This window comes from Mytilus galloprovincialis, chromosome 4, assembly GCF_965363235.1.
Source record: "Mytilus galloprovincialis chromosome 4, xbMytGall1.hap1.1, whole genome shotgun sequence".
Classification (NCBI taxonomy): domain Eukaryota; kingdom Metazoa; phylum Mollusca; class Bivalvia; order Mytilida; family Mytilidae; genus Mytilus; species Mytilus galloprovincialis.
The window spans coordinates 66,108,834-66,124,057 of NC_134841.1; the positions used below are offsets into that span (position 1 = coordinate 66,108,834).

Genomic DNA, 15,224 nt, shown 5'->3' on the forward strand with positions numbered 1-15,224 from the left:
TGGAAGCACGTACTGTAATGTCATTCTTTATTTTGTTAGTACTAAATCGGATCGTGAAAGCCCATACTGTAATGTCATTCTTTATTTTGTTAGTATTAAATCGGATCATGAAAGCACGTACTGTAATGTCATTCTTTATTTTGTTTGTACTAAATCGGATCATGAAAGCCAATACTGTAATGTCATTCTTTATTTTGTTAGTACTAAATCGGATCATGAAAGCACGTACTGTAATGTCATTCTTTTTTTCGTTTTTGATATCTTCAATTTATAAATAATTGTTCATTGTCTATTGTTGCTTTTGACATAAAATAGCAAATACAGAATTAAATGGATTTTTATAGAAGACGTTTTTTTTTTAATATATATTCAAACAGCTGCTTTGAAAAGACAAGACGCCATTAATGTGGCCGAGATGATTTTCAAAGGCTTGGGTGTACATGTAACATATTTACTATTTTGTTCGTAACTGGAAAATACTAGGAATCCTATACAATATCAAATTGAGCGAAACATTTGAAAGCAGTAACGACTTTTTTCTGATGCTTACTCTTGCGGCGAAAGCCATTATATTTCACGTTTGATAAACAATGAATATATTAATTGTAATTTAAATTCTAATTTTTATTGATGTTGTCTGAATGTACTTTCTGTTGACCGGCAGTCGAGGTTCAGGAAATGAAAAATAACAAGTAATAATATATAATGTCTATTTTATAAACCCTAAACATAGATTTCGGATTCGTTAAAATACAAAAATGCTAAGTATGACCTTTAAATAGCCATACAGGATAGGTTCCCTTGTTACAAAAGTTTATGTATACTTTGATAGCATGATCAGTATGATAGAGAGTCTTAGATGCCGCTCTAAAGTATGAAGTGTAGTTCTGTACCATTTTCAAGACTTTTAACTGCAAAAATAAAGCAAAGTATAAGCAACAACAAAAAATTACCACTATGATAATTTAATGGATAGGCACTATGTTTTTTTTTTTAAATTAACAACTTTTAAATCTTTTTTTATATGTGTATTTAATTTTTGGGGTGCTTATAAATCCTCGGCTTTTGCATTTTTGGCTTTGAGCGCGTTCCTGATAAAGGCAAAAGAAGGAGAAAGAAAAGAGTTTCGGATGCATGAACATTTTGCGTGTTGTTTTCATTTTTTTAATCTCTCTTATCTGTAAACAATATATACATATGTTATATTCGATTTCACCGCTTACTTTAAATCTCATAGTTTTGAGTACAATCTAGTTTTTTAACTGATCTAAAGCATTTGACATATTTTCAATGGTACAATTAAACGAAGGTCATACTTTTAAGAATACTGCACTTTGTGATTTTTTTTCATTCATTTGGAGAATACATTTTTTTCATTTGAAGAAACTCTCAATAGTAGTATTGAATAATAAAAGATAAAAATCAATGTGAGAAAATGGTCGAATCACTGATTTAAATGTTACACCAATTTAATTCCTTGTTCGACGGACCCGCCCGCACCTATTTTTTTCAAAACAATTTTTTTTAATTTTTTTTATATTCCCGCTTCCCGCATCCGTAAATGTAATCATGTCCATTTCCCGCACCGGTTTTTTGTAAATATTATAAAAAGATATAAACATTTGTCTTTAGATCAAAGTCTTTTAAACCTATATATAACGATTTTAAACCTATTAACACCCCACCCACACTGTACATATCTGTGAAACAAATTAATCTCAAGTTGGAGTGCTCCGAAATATAACAGCGGAAATACCTATACAGAACAAAACATGGGTTTCTTTCCCCCTTACTTATATTCCCTATCACAAAATGTTCGTTGTTAGAATAAACATGATAAAATACAAGGAACTTCTGAAAGAGTTGCCTTCAACTGCAATTATATTGTATGCTGGCGAAAAAAAACTACCCATAGCCGCTGTATGTTTATGCAGCTGTCCTGATTGATTCAGGGTGCCCGGACCTGTCGTTCAGCAGTTGTCGATTGTTGATGTGGTGCATTGGTATTTTCCCGTTTTGATATATAAATTAGATCGTTGGTTTTCCTGTTCGAATTGTGTACACTGATCTACACTATTGATTTTGTGTCCCTTATAGCTTGCTGTTTGGTATTGATCAAAGCCCTGTGTAAAAGGCCGTACTTTGACCTGTGTTTGTTATTATCAGATTGGGAACAATACCCCCCCCCTTTTCAGACAAGGGGTCATTTTACTGTTGTAGAAAAGAAAATAGAAATACCAAGGATTTGTAAAGTACTATTATATAAAACCTTTTATAACTTGGGAATTTTTTACTCAAAAAGAGGTTAAATACAACATATTTTTAACAACTTTTCTAAAAGAGGGGTCCACTTATTTTGAATAATATTAAACTGTTAAAATAAATGTGTTAACATGGTTAAAGTCCAGAAATATTACAAAATTGTTGGACCATTTAATACCAGATAGATATATAGTGCTTTGGGAAAATATGAGCCCTTTTGTACTAAAAAATGTTTTTTACAAAAAAAAATATATTATAAAATTATATTGACCCCTCATTAAAAGGGATATTTATAACATTAAGGGGTTGTTCCCAACCTGATTATGACTTGGATGGAGAATTGTCTCATTGTCAGTCACACATACAAAGACCAGATTAAATTATTCAATTATTTCTTGGTAAAACAGGGGAAAAAAATACTTCATAAGTTAAAGAAATTTCAAAGTACAAGTGATAAATCAAGTTTCAATATTGTCAAATCCTACTGTTTTATGTTTACAAAAAAAATATATAATCGCTCGCCTTTACTTTTCAAGCTTCGCCCCAAAAATTTGCAAATTAAATATTTTTTTATTAAATTTTCAAATCGCTCGCTCGCCCCAATTTTTGGAGTCCAAAAATCCGTAGAGCAAGAAATTAAATTGGTGTGGCCTTAAACCTAAAAAAAACCAACATTACTGAATATTAGAATAGTAATCCTAACCGTACCTCAAAAGCATAGACGTCTACTGGGTGATGTATTTGTGCTCTCTCTTGTATAGTGGTGTTGTAAAAGAAGCATCCCTGTTTATCCTTTCGAACTGCGAACAAATGATTCTAAAATAGATCCACGCCACATGACTTAAAACAAAAAATGTATACGGCTAATACGATAGACAAATGAATACAATGTAGGTTCGATAATGCCATAAAAGAGCCCTCTTTTTTACCTTAAATTTCAAATTATGATTTATTGATCAATGTCACAATGAATCTTAGCTAAGATATTGACTGCATAGGAAATAAGCCTTTTTGTTAAAAATTCACGTTCCTGTGTTCTACTGATGACGTCACAAACAGTACTCATTTTTATTTTCCACGAAAAATCAATGAAAATTGCATTGATTATTGGCGAGGAAGCATAGAGCGCATACATCGACAAAAAGATCTTTGAACACAATGTTCGTACTGACATTTGATATGTTCAACTTGAATATTAAGTTTGTCGTCGACGCCTGCACTCTATGTTTCCTGCTCCAAAATTTGGTTGAAATCCGGCCAATTTTGTCAAATTTCATCAAAATCTCTTATGTTGACCTAATTTGAATTTAGAAATCCAGGCTTTAAAATTAAAGTTTGACTTAAATAGTAACATGTAACTTTCTAACATGTCTTAAAGACAGCTTAAGACAAATTTTATCTTGTACCATCCAATTTTATAATCGGGGCCAAATATAGCCCTTACCGAACTTACTCCGTTGTCTTAATTAGAGTGACTACAACCGTTGACTGTACCATAAAAAAAGTAATTTTCAAAGATTTATTAATTAGTTTACTGCTGCATGGTGAACATCCAATGGCTATTATTTTATGTTAAGCAGGTAGAGAACAAATTAACAATGTTTTCATTTGATATGTTCTGCAAACCTAAAGAAAGCAAAAGGGTTGTATTAACACTTAAATTTGAATATACGAGGTATGTTGTAGCTGGTAAGAAATTTTACAATGTAACTGTCGACTTGTGAAACCTTAAAGAGATTTTTTGTTTTATGAAGGACTTGGACGTTGTCTTTAGATTTATTTTATTGTTAACTTGCTGTCTCCTTGAAATATATCTCCTTTCTGTGTCGAATTTGAACTTTGATATCTATAAGTTTAAAATCTATAAATAATAATGACGTAATGTTAAACTACTTACTGCGTAGGGAATATATCTGAAAATAACACCCTCGGCTTGATTGTTTTCAGTCTGCACGAACACAACGAATAAAATGCATGCCAATACAGTCACCTATAAATAAAGGCAACAGTAGTATACCGCTGTTCGAAATTCTTAAATCGATTGAGAAAAAAACAAATCCAGGTTACAAAGTGAAACTGAAGGAAACACATAAAAAATAAGAGGAGAACTACGACACAACAGAAACACATTACTAAAAAGTAACACTAATATAGTTATCAAAAGTACCAGGATTATATACCTTTTTAAATATTATAAACCTTCAATGTTTGCATAATTTACATCAGACTTAGATTTTTATAGTTATAAAGTTATGTTAGAGACATCCATCGTCTACTGATTAATAAATTTAGTAACAATTTGATTAATTAGTCTGCAATTGTATGATGCCAAATCGCTGAAAACGTTTCACCAACTAATTTAAACAGGAGTAACACTTTTTTGTGGGGTTCCAGTTGACCTAGGATCATATATATTTTTTGAAAACTGCTATACAAAACTGTTTTTGACTGTTCGTTTAACATTTAAGCTCTGATATTTTAAACGAACAAGAAAACTACGAGTGACAATTCATATAAAAATTGATTTGTTAAAAAGTAAAAACAAACCTTGAAGAGTTGATTAAAAGTACGTTGTGCTTTTGAACGCATCATGTCCTCGTGAGTTCATTAAGGACTCTATTTTTATCTACATTTACTATCTTTCTCTACACATTCTTATATGTGATTAAAACACGATTACGTGTTCCAATGTGAAAGAGGGTATTCAGTTTCGATAAATGCTCTCATGGTTCTTGTTTTGTATAGCATAGCAAAAACATTCTAAAATACAAAACCAAATCGAACATTTAGAATTTTATACCTTTTCAGCTCTGTAGTCAGTGCTCCAGTACTGAAATGATTTCTAATATACCTATATAGAATTCAATGTCAAGTCGTATTAATACATCTCTGGGTTTTTGTTCTTCATTTTTAAACAACAATGAGTTACATCAAGATATGGTTGAGATAACTCTACATGAAATAACGTATCCATATGTCAAATATTTCGGCGGACTTAATTAAAATTTCAATGGCCAAAAACGAATAAACGAAGTAACACCATTCCCACAATCCCGTCATTGTGTTATAGGTTGCACTTTGTAAATACAGCTGTTTCTCAAAACACGCCTCTTTTGGGGAGTAATTGAATATTCATAGAAAATTGATTTTGTTTACATACTGGTTCCCATTTATACTCTCTGTGTTCCATATCGCAGAGACAGAACTTGGGAATGTTACCAGTAAATAAACACGTGCATATGATTTACATTGAAATCTGTGGTAACCTTTCATTCGAGGTAGGGGTAGTTAAGAAAATTAGTGTAAGTTTAAACTCTGAGAAGTTCAGGGCGTATAAACGTTGAAAATATGCCGCACAGCCCTATATTTTGACCTTTGAAAAAAATTGTGGTGCATATGAACTTTCAATTCTAGGATAAGATTTTTTTCAAAACTTCATAGTAAAAGTGGTACAGTTTTAGCCGTAAAAGGAGTTCCTATGGGAAATTGCATTGTCAATATTTACAGAAATGCAACCTATGTGCCCAGGCGTTGTCAGTTTTATTTTCAATCTATAAGTTTGACTGTTCCTCTGGTATCTTTTGCCCCTTTTTAAGTATCTTATCTTTCGTTTTTGATGGTGAACTTTGTCTATATGTCTATATGTTTTGTTTTTTTTTCTTTGTTGACATATTTGTTTGTTTTACTGCGATAAAGAACAAAACACAATGTTGACTACTGTACTTTTCAACATTTTAACCTATAATGACTGTTTGTTTTGTGCATACATGGTTGTCAATATATTGTAAGAGGTTTAACATGCTTTAAAACCAGCTTTTATCTTCCATTTTCTATATCTAGTAGATGCTTGTATCAAATTAGGTATATGAAAATTGTTTTCCATTCGTTTGTGGATTTTTTATTTTGTCATTTGCTTATGGACTTGCCGTCTTAAATTTTCCTGGGAATCGGTATTTTTTGTTATTTTACTTTTTAATTTCCATCAGCAAAACATCGACTTTGGCGTAATACAGGGTAAGTAAATAAGAAGATATGGTATGATTACCCATTATATATATCCACCCGAGACAAACAAAAAACACTTACAGGTTAGCTATAGATCACTGTACAATTTTCAGCCATAAGCAAAACACATACCTCATAACAAGCTTTAAAAGACATAACAAAGTGTAAAACATTTCAAACGAAAAACATCTTTTGCCAAACATTTTTTTTTCAAAGCACTGACCGCATTTCGTAGAAATTAGCCATAGTTTGCATTCTCATAGAATAAAGGCTTGGAATAATTTTAGTTTCTTTTGGCAAAATATTATTTTTACAGTATCTATTCACATATGGGAATTGAGTTGGGATCTTGTTAACGAAACAAAAGTTTCAACTCTTGGATTGCCAAGCAAAACAAAAAAGACACCTCCCCAAAAAAAACCAAAAAAAAAAAACCAAAAAAAAAAAAACCCCAAAAAACCGGTATGGTTTAAGGAGAAACACTTTAGAATAAATGCTTTATCTTTCACTCGTGTTACAATAGACTCAGTGCTATTTTGTAATCAATATTTTGCATGATTACAGACGCATGCTTATCCTTAAACACAAAGACAATATTTCGATCCTTATACTAAGTATTATCTCACTTAAAAAAATTTACATAATATGAAGAATTTTTATACTGTTCGATAACTAGAATGGATTCATGAGTTCGGTATTTTTGTCATTTTACTTTTTATTAGCACTTCCTTGAAGGTTTTAACTTACTAGTTTTCCAGCTAAATATTAATAATTTTTAAGTACTTTTTGTCTTTCTTTTCTATCCCCTTTCTCCTTTCTCCGGCCCTTTCTCTCCTTTCTCCCGTCCCTTCTCTCCTTTTTCCCACCCCTGTCTGTCCTGTCTCCCTTCATCCTATCCGCCCCCTCATTAATAGAGTACTGTAGATAAAGCACAATTAAACTTTACTACAATTAACGAAATATAATCCGACTAATTGGTTATTCAAAAGTATAAAATTTGACAACACTATCAATGAAACTACATAACCAAGAATGTATCCACGTTGTTTTGGGTAAATTTCTACCCTCTTGCATATTAGTACTGTTCGGCAAAACTAAAAACTTGTAATGTTATACTTTCTATTATTTCTGTACTGTTCATTATTATACAATAACTGTACCGTAACTATATCTTTAAATTCAGTACTAATTCTTCGAAACGTGTTATCCCGAAAAATCATTAGCAGAAATTAATTTAATAAAAAATCCATTAAAAAACTGATTAAGTCGGGGATTTTGACAAGCACTAGGCTAAAAGCAACAAAAGACGTTGACACACTCTTTCCGAAGGGGTTAAGGCTGTGCGATCGTTGATACAAACTGTGAAAAAGAGAGGGTCTATGAATACACATCTATATATCTTAAGATCCATATGTTGCTATGGACCTGTCTTATTTTCATGACAAATAGGTTGTTCCCTCAGGTAAAGCCATAAATAAACAACACATTTTCTTTATTTGAAATAACATGACGTAACTGCCTGATAACATAATTCGGTATTGACAATTCACTTTGTCCTCCTTTGTTTCATACAAAATGGCGAATGTAGATACCAAGTTTCAATCTTCTTTTAGGTAGAAATAAATCCTAGTTTGTAGAAAATAAACTGATTCAAACTATTAAAATGACAGTCACACCAGGAGGAACTCAATGCCATATATTCGTTCATTTGATGTTAGAATGATGCATTTTGGGAAAGCATCATTTCTTGACACATAGCGGGAAATGTTCATATTACCACTAATTTATTGAAGATATTTTTAACAGATAAAAACAGAGCTTTTAAGATCCAAGCATGTGTGATTAATACCACGAATCACCAGTTAATTGGCAACTAAAATTCAAACCTACTCGGTCTCCTATTTATTATCTGCCTCGACATTTTTACATTCTTGTAGAAAGTTTTCAATATTTGTCCCTCTGACACAGTCAGAACATTTATCTTTCATCGAACATTTAACGTTAATGCGACAATCATACAAGTAAGAGGTGTAGCTAGCTTTAAAACCAGATATAATCCACTATTTTCTACATAAGAAAATGTCTGTACCAAGTCAGGAATATAACAGTTGTTATTCATTCGTTTGATGTGTTTAAGCGTTTGATTTTGCCATTTCATTAACAAGGGACTTTTCTCAGCACTTTTTGTGCTGACATGAATTATCATTGATATGGTTATATTTATAAATTAACTGTTTACAAAATTTAGAATTTTTGAAATACTAAAGCTTTTTTTTTTTTACCTCAGGCATTGATTACCTTAGCTGGATTTGGCAAAACTTTTAGGAATTTTGGTCCTCAATGCTCTTCAACTTCGTACTTTATTTGGTCTTTTTAACTTTTTTGGATTCGAGCGTCACTGATGAGTCTTTTGTAGACGAAACGCGCGTCTGGCGTATATACTAAATTTAATCCTGGTATCTATGATGAGTTTATTTATAACCACTGGGTCGATGCCACTGCTGGTGGAGATTTATTCTCCCAAGGGTATCACCAGCCCAGTAGTCAGCACTTTTTGTGCTGACATGAATTATCATTGATATGGTTATATTTATAAATGTACTGTTCACAAAATTTAGAATTTTTGATATACTAAGGCTTTTCTACCTCAGGCATAGATTACCTTAGCTGGATTTGGCAAAACTTTTAGGAATTTTGGTCCTCAATGCTCTTCAACTTCGTACTCTATTTGGCCTTTTTAACTTTTTTGGATTCGAGCGTCACTGATGAGTCTTTTCTAGACGAAACGCGCGTCTGGCGTATATACAAAATTTAGTCCTGGTATCTATGATGAGTTTATTCTTTTTGAATTTTCTTTGGAGATTTGTGATTATATTTTTTCAGCATCTTTATATAGTTTAAATTAAATTGAATACTACTTGCTTCCCCTACAAAACAAACAAAACATAAAAAACATACTAACCCACTTTTTACCAAAATTAATTTATTTAATATATATTAATACCAGAAATCAAAACACAGGACTTTTATATACCCATAGAGTAGCATTTCCATGAAGGCAATAACCATTAAAATATCTTAAATCATGCTTAAAATGATCCTTAGATGCTGTCTTGAAGTGAGTAGCACGATTATCAGTGACCATCTTCAAAACTTTTGCCTGCAAATGAAATGTAATATCAGTGACACACTTTAATAGAGGAAGCACTTGTTTAAATCAATTACATTTTTCGTTGTAGGTAATGTAAAAAAGACATATTTCCCATTTTTATGTAGTTTGCTGAATAAAATGTTCTTGTTCAGAATTAACACCTTTAATAAAATTAATCTTAATCAAATATATGGGAAGCTGAGCTTTTTCATAATCTTATTTAAGTACAGGAATAGTGATCACAAAAAGGATGATGATAACAATATTTTGCATTATTTTTTACGCAAACAAGCTCTTTACTATTAAAATGCATCGATTTTCAGAAAACCAGTGAGTATTGCATATATATATATTTCATGCACGTATATATTTGCAGTTCGACAATCATTTATAATGGTCAGCAGGATATTTGATTATCTTATTACACATCTAATACCCTTATCGCTTTTCCCGGCTGATCCGAGAATCTGTCCCGCTTGAACTATTGACGTTATTGACCTTTTCCGGTGTGGTGTCAGATATTTTGTATTATGACGTCAAAATTTTACGGGAACCTGTGTAATGTCCAGTAATGGCGGACAAATAGCGATAAGGTGTATAGATTTATAAATAGCAAGTTTTCATTTTCGTTTTAGTTATGATTAGAGTCTACAGAATAAGAATTAAATCGGTAAAATCGAAAAAGGAGCCATACAAATTTTCGTTTAGTGTTTTAAGCATAATTCAAGTCGATGTTCGTGAATTTAAAAATTGTAATGTTGCTTTGGCTTTTCCTTTTGTTGTTTATTACAGAATATCATAATTGCTCATGAATTAAGGTCGTATGGTAATTTATAGTTTAACCATCCTCGCTAATCAGTCGCCAGTAGATCGTTGACTCATTTGCAAGTGCAACATCGTTTTGCTTCTTTGTTAAATATTTGTTTGTTTTTGTATTGATTGAGATTGTAACACGGTGATGACTGCTGACAAATTAACTTATTATGTCTGTTTTGATCACGCAGCGTTGTCACTATCATGGAATTGCATGTGCCTGTCATACAAGTGAGAAGTTTAGCGATATGAAACCAGTTTCAATCCACCATTTTCTACATAAGAAAATGCCTTTACCCAGTCAGAAATATGACAGTTGTTGTCCATTCGTTTGATGTGTTTTATCTTTTGATTTTGCCATTTGATAAGGGACTGTCCGTTTTGAATTTTCCTTGGAGTTCAGTATTTTTGTGATTTAACTTTTTCCTAATTTTATATAGAAATTTCAAAAGGCTTACTGCAAATTATACATTCTGTACGATTATAGTTATCAGATCTCTTATTAGAATAAATAATGTTAAAAACTCAAAACTGCCTCTGTAGAAGTCAAACACTGTATACAAATGGTATTTGACAAACTCTGAGTTGTAGATAAAAAAAATCCAAAAAGCCTTCATAGTTACATGTGAAGACGATCTGATAAGAAATAAGGGGATGGGATAGAATGGTGACACCCAGATGATAACATTCGTTTTAAAATAATTTTTCAAACGGCTAAAGATATCAAACGAATAAAAAAAAGTAGTTATTTGGAACAGTTCTTACTCACATCTTATAAATATTGAGCAGAAAATAATACGAGCAACGCTTATTTCTATTTAGATCTGAATGGACAAATCAGAAAGAGAACAAAATCAAAATGTAAAAACATCTATAAACTAAATAGAGGAATAATTTCGATAATACTTATGACATTAATATCATTAATATAGTTACCTCTACGCCCATCATTGTTAGCGTGTCGTGCATGTCAATCTGATCCTGTTTCGTAGTGTTATACATGTAACAGTCATGGTATATTTTAAGGCAGAGAAGATGATTCTGAAAAATTTGCATATATATCAAAAGTTCATCCTGCAATGTGAGTTCATGTATGGTTGTATAAGAACCACACGTTATCTTTAGCAAAAGCGAAAAAGTGAACAAATATGAAAACAGAAAAACTCAACGACTGGTTATTATTGGCTACTCATATAAGCCATATTTCTGAGGGTGGTGATGGGGGTACTCTCGTGACGAAATGACATGTTTATCATCGTAATTCAATATCAAACGACTGGGATAATGTGGGGAAAGGTTCCTGCAAACAAACATCGTTTCGAATTCCTTGTCTGTTGAATAGAAGACACCATAGGCATTCTTTTCTTCAGATAGTTAAAGTCTCGATAACTAAATTTTTTTCTTATGTAGCAAAATGACGGATATTAGTGTGTACAAACACTACATAAACAATAGTAACAAGACCAGCACATTCATACAAAGTTGACCCAAAAAGATTAACGTAGTATATATGTGTTGCAAAACGTTGGGTCTTTTAAATTTGGTGTTTGATTTAGAGTGTTCCGTGGTACAACCAACCTTAAATAGTGTTTCCAAAGCATACTCACTACATTCGCAAGATATCTGAACGAAATAGCGTCATTTACAGAATGTTGTCCGTTTACGTGTACCGACAGCATAATACATATCTGCAATGTAAGACAAACTATCGGTCTACAATGTCGAACTTAATCGTTATTGTTTTATTCATATATTGAATGGAAATAAGCATATAATTGTGATGTTGATTTTGTCGTTTTTAGTGGCATCAAATGTATAAATAAAGACAACAGTGGTGTACCACTGTCCGAAATTCATCAATCGATTGAGAAAAACAAATCCGGGTTACAAACTTAAACTGAGGGAAACACATAAAATATAAGAGAACAACGACATAACAGAAGCACTAAAATGCCACACACACGGAAACGAACTATAAGATAACAATAGCCATTTTCTTGACTTGGTACAGGACATTTTAAGAAAATGTTTGGTTGAACCTGATTTTGTGGCTAGCCAAACCTCACACTTTAATGGCAATGTTAAATATAACACTGAAATGGCAACATTGCATGACAGGACTACAATACATATGTATGGCAGAACATACAGGACAGAGAAACACACAAATAAACAATACAATAGAACATTCCGACAAGCTAATAGCTATTAAAGGTACCAGGCTTATAATTTAATACGCCAGACGCACGTTTCGTCTACATAAAACTCATCAGTAATGCTCATGTCAAAATAGCAAAGAAAGGGAAACAAAGATGAAAGCTGTGACAAATACAGCTCAGGTTATCTGCCTGGGATAAGAAAATCCTTAGTATTTAGAATAATTCATATTTTAGCAATCAGTTAATTTATAAAAATTACTACATAATTGATATACATGTTAACACCGAAGTGGTGGCTACCTACAGAATAAAAACGAATACGTAAAACAACATATATCACCACATAAAAACAGCACAGCCGAACAACGCATTGTATGTCAGCCGAATAGATCGACGCACAATTTAGCAAGCACCAATAAATTAGAGAATCGCATAGTGTCATTTTGATAAACTTCGTTTTCCCAACCATTATTATATTTTCTTGACCACTGTTTTCATATAGTTACTATTCAGCTGTCTGTTGAAATGTATTAAGCATTTTTATTACTGATATATACACAAACGAAAATAGTGGTAAACGATATCAGCTCACTCATCCTAATCCTATATATACAGTGTTTTGAATACAAGTCCCTGCGATATTGCCCTTTGCGCAATCAAATCTATAATGGCAAAAACAATTTTCTTGTAAAGATTTATCATTAATTCTCTTAATTTAAATGTAAACAAACCTTAAAAAAGAGACAAAAAAGTGTTACATATCCCATTCTGTTCTGTCAATTATAGAAGATCGCTTCTTATCAACAAACTTATACCAATTTCTTCCTTATCTTCATATTGGACAATGGGTTTACTGAAACGTCTCGTGTAAATGTTATCAATACAATATTATAAATTTGTTTCGCAACAGGTTATCTACGCCACCAGTAAATCGTTGTTGCAATAAGCTTTCAGTTTTAAACTTATGAAGTTCCAATTTTTTATGACTAACTACATTTTTACTATTCTATTCCATAACCAGTAGATATATTTGGTACTATGTGGTTAAATTTATCGGTCTTCAAGAGTTAATTGACAGCACGTCATACTTTTGCACAAAAGAGGGACTGAAATTGTATGTTCTCAGACAGAGTTTTCTAATAGAATAAGAATGCACGCATTGTCGTGCTTGCTTGTCCGATCATGTTTAGTAATTTGTGATTAAAATATGAGGAAAATATTTGTCTGGCAAACGGACGGACGGATCAGCATACACGTTACATTACAACTCAGCAGTGCCAAGTTGAGTTGTGACCAAGTATGCAGCAAATCTACGCTAATACATGTTGTTCTTCCCTCGGCAGGATTCATACCCGTGCTTATGTAACATTGCGACAACATGTAGTATTATGACGCATATAGCTGCAGTGGCCTCACAAGCTATCAACTTTATGTTAAATGCTTTGACTTATTTTCCAATATTTCATTTATAAGATATACTAAAATGTTCTTGGCATTCAAATCACAAAATGAAACAATAAAAACTAGAGGCTCTAAAGAGCCTGTGTCGCTCACCTTGGTCTATGTGAATATTAAAGGAAGCAGATTGTTTCATGTCAAAATTGTGTTTTGGTGATGGTGATGTGTTTGTACATCTTACTTTACTGAACATTCTTGCTGCTTAAAATTATCTGTATCTATAATGAACTTGGCCCATTAGTTTCAGTGGAAAATGTTAGTAAAAATTTACAAATTTTATGAAAATTTTTAAAAATTTACTATAAAGAACAATAACTCCTAAGGGGGTCAATTGACCATTTCGGTCATGTTGACTTATTTGTAAATCTTACTTTGTTGAACATTATTGTTGTTTACAGTTTATCTCTATCAATAATAATATTCAAGATAATGACCAAAAACAGCAAAATTTCCTTAAAACTAACAATTCAGGGTCAGCAACCCAACAACGGGTTGTCCGATTCATCTAAAAATTTCAGAGCAGATAAATGTTGACCTGATAAACAATTTAACCCCATGTCAGATTTGCTTTAAATGCTTTGGGTTTTGAGTTATAAGCCAAAAAACTGCATTTTACCCCATGTTCTATTTTTAGCAATGGCGGCCATCTTGGTTGGATGGCCGGGTCACCGGACACATTTTTCAAACTACTAACCCAAAACATGATTGTGGATTTGGCCAAGTAGTTTCAGAGAAGATTTTTGTAAAAGATTACTAAGATTTACGAAAAATGGTTAAAAATTGACTATAAAGGGCAATAACTCCTAAAGGGGTCAACTGACCACTTCAGTCATGTTGACTTATTTGTAAATCTTACTTTGGTGAACATTATTGCTGTTAATAGTTTATCTTTATCTATAATAATATTCAGGATAATAACCAAAAAGAGCAAAATTTCCTTAAAATTACTAATTCAGGGCCAGCAACCCAACAACGGGTTGTCCGATTCATCTGAAAATTTCAGAGCAGATAAATGTTGACCTGATAAACAATTTAACCCCATGTCAGATTTGCTTTAAATGCTTTGGGTTTTGAGTTATAAGCCAAAAAACTGCATTTTACCCCATGTTCTATTTTTAGCAATGGCGGCCATCTTGGTTGGATGGCCGGTTCACCGGACACATTTTTCAAACTACTAACCCAAAAGATGATTGTGGATTTGGCCAAGTAGTTTCAGAGAAGATTTTTGTAAAAGATTACTAAGATTTACGAAAAATGGTTAAAAATTGACTATAAAGGGCAATAACTCCTAAAGGGGTCAACTGACCATTTCAGTCATGTTGACTTATTTGTAAATCTTACTTTGGTGAACATTATTGCTGTTAATAGTTTATCTT

At 32.2% G+C, this 15,224-nt stretch overlaps 2 long non-coding RNA genes across 2 annotated transcripts; both read right to left on the minus strand.

The window, feature by feature from the left end:
- Window positions 1-696: 696 nt before the first annotated feature.
- LOC143070711 (uncharacterized) lies at window positions 697-4,922 on the minus strand. The gene is made up of 4 exons (XR_012976655.1): window positions 4,810-4,922; window positions 4,160-4,252; window positions 2,971-3,078; window positions 697-911 (listed from the first exon to the last, which is right to left on the minus strand). It is a non-coding gene; the product is annotated as an uncharacterized LOC143070711 (long non-coding RNA).
- A 4,311-nt stretch (window positions 4,923-9,233) lies between these two features.
- LOC143072727 (uncharacterized) lies at window positions 9,234-13,256 on the minus strand. The gene is made up of 4 exons (XR_012977285.1): window positions 13,122-13,256; window positions 11,839-11,919; window positions 11,168-11,272; window positions 9,234-9,427 (listed from the first exon to the last, which is right to left on the minus strand). It is a non-coding gene; the product is annotated as an uncharacterized LOC143072727 (long non-coding RNA).
- Window positions 13,257-15,224: the final 1,968 nt, after the last annotated feature.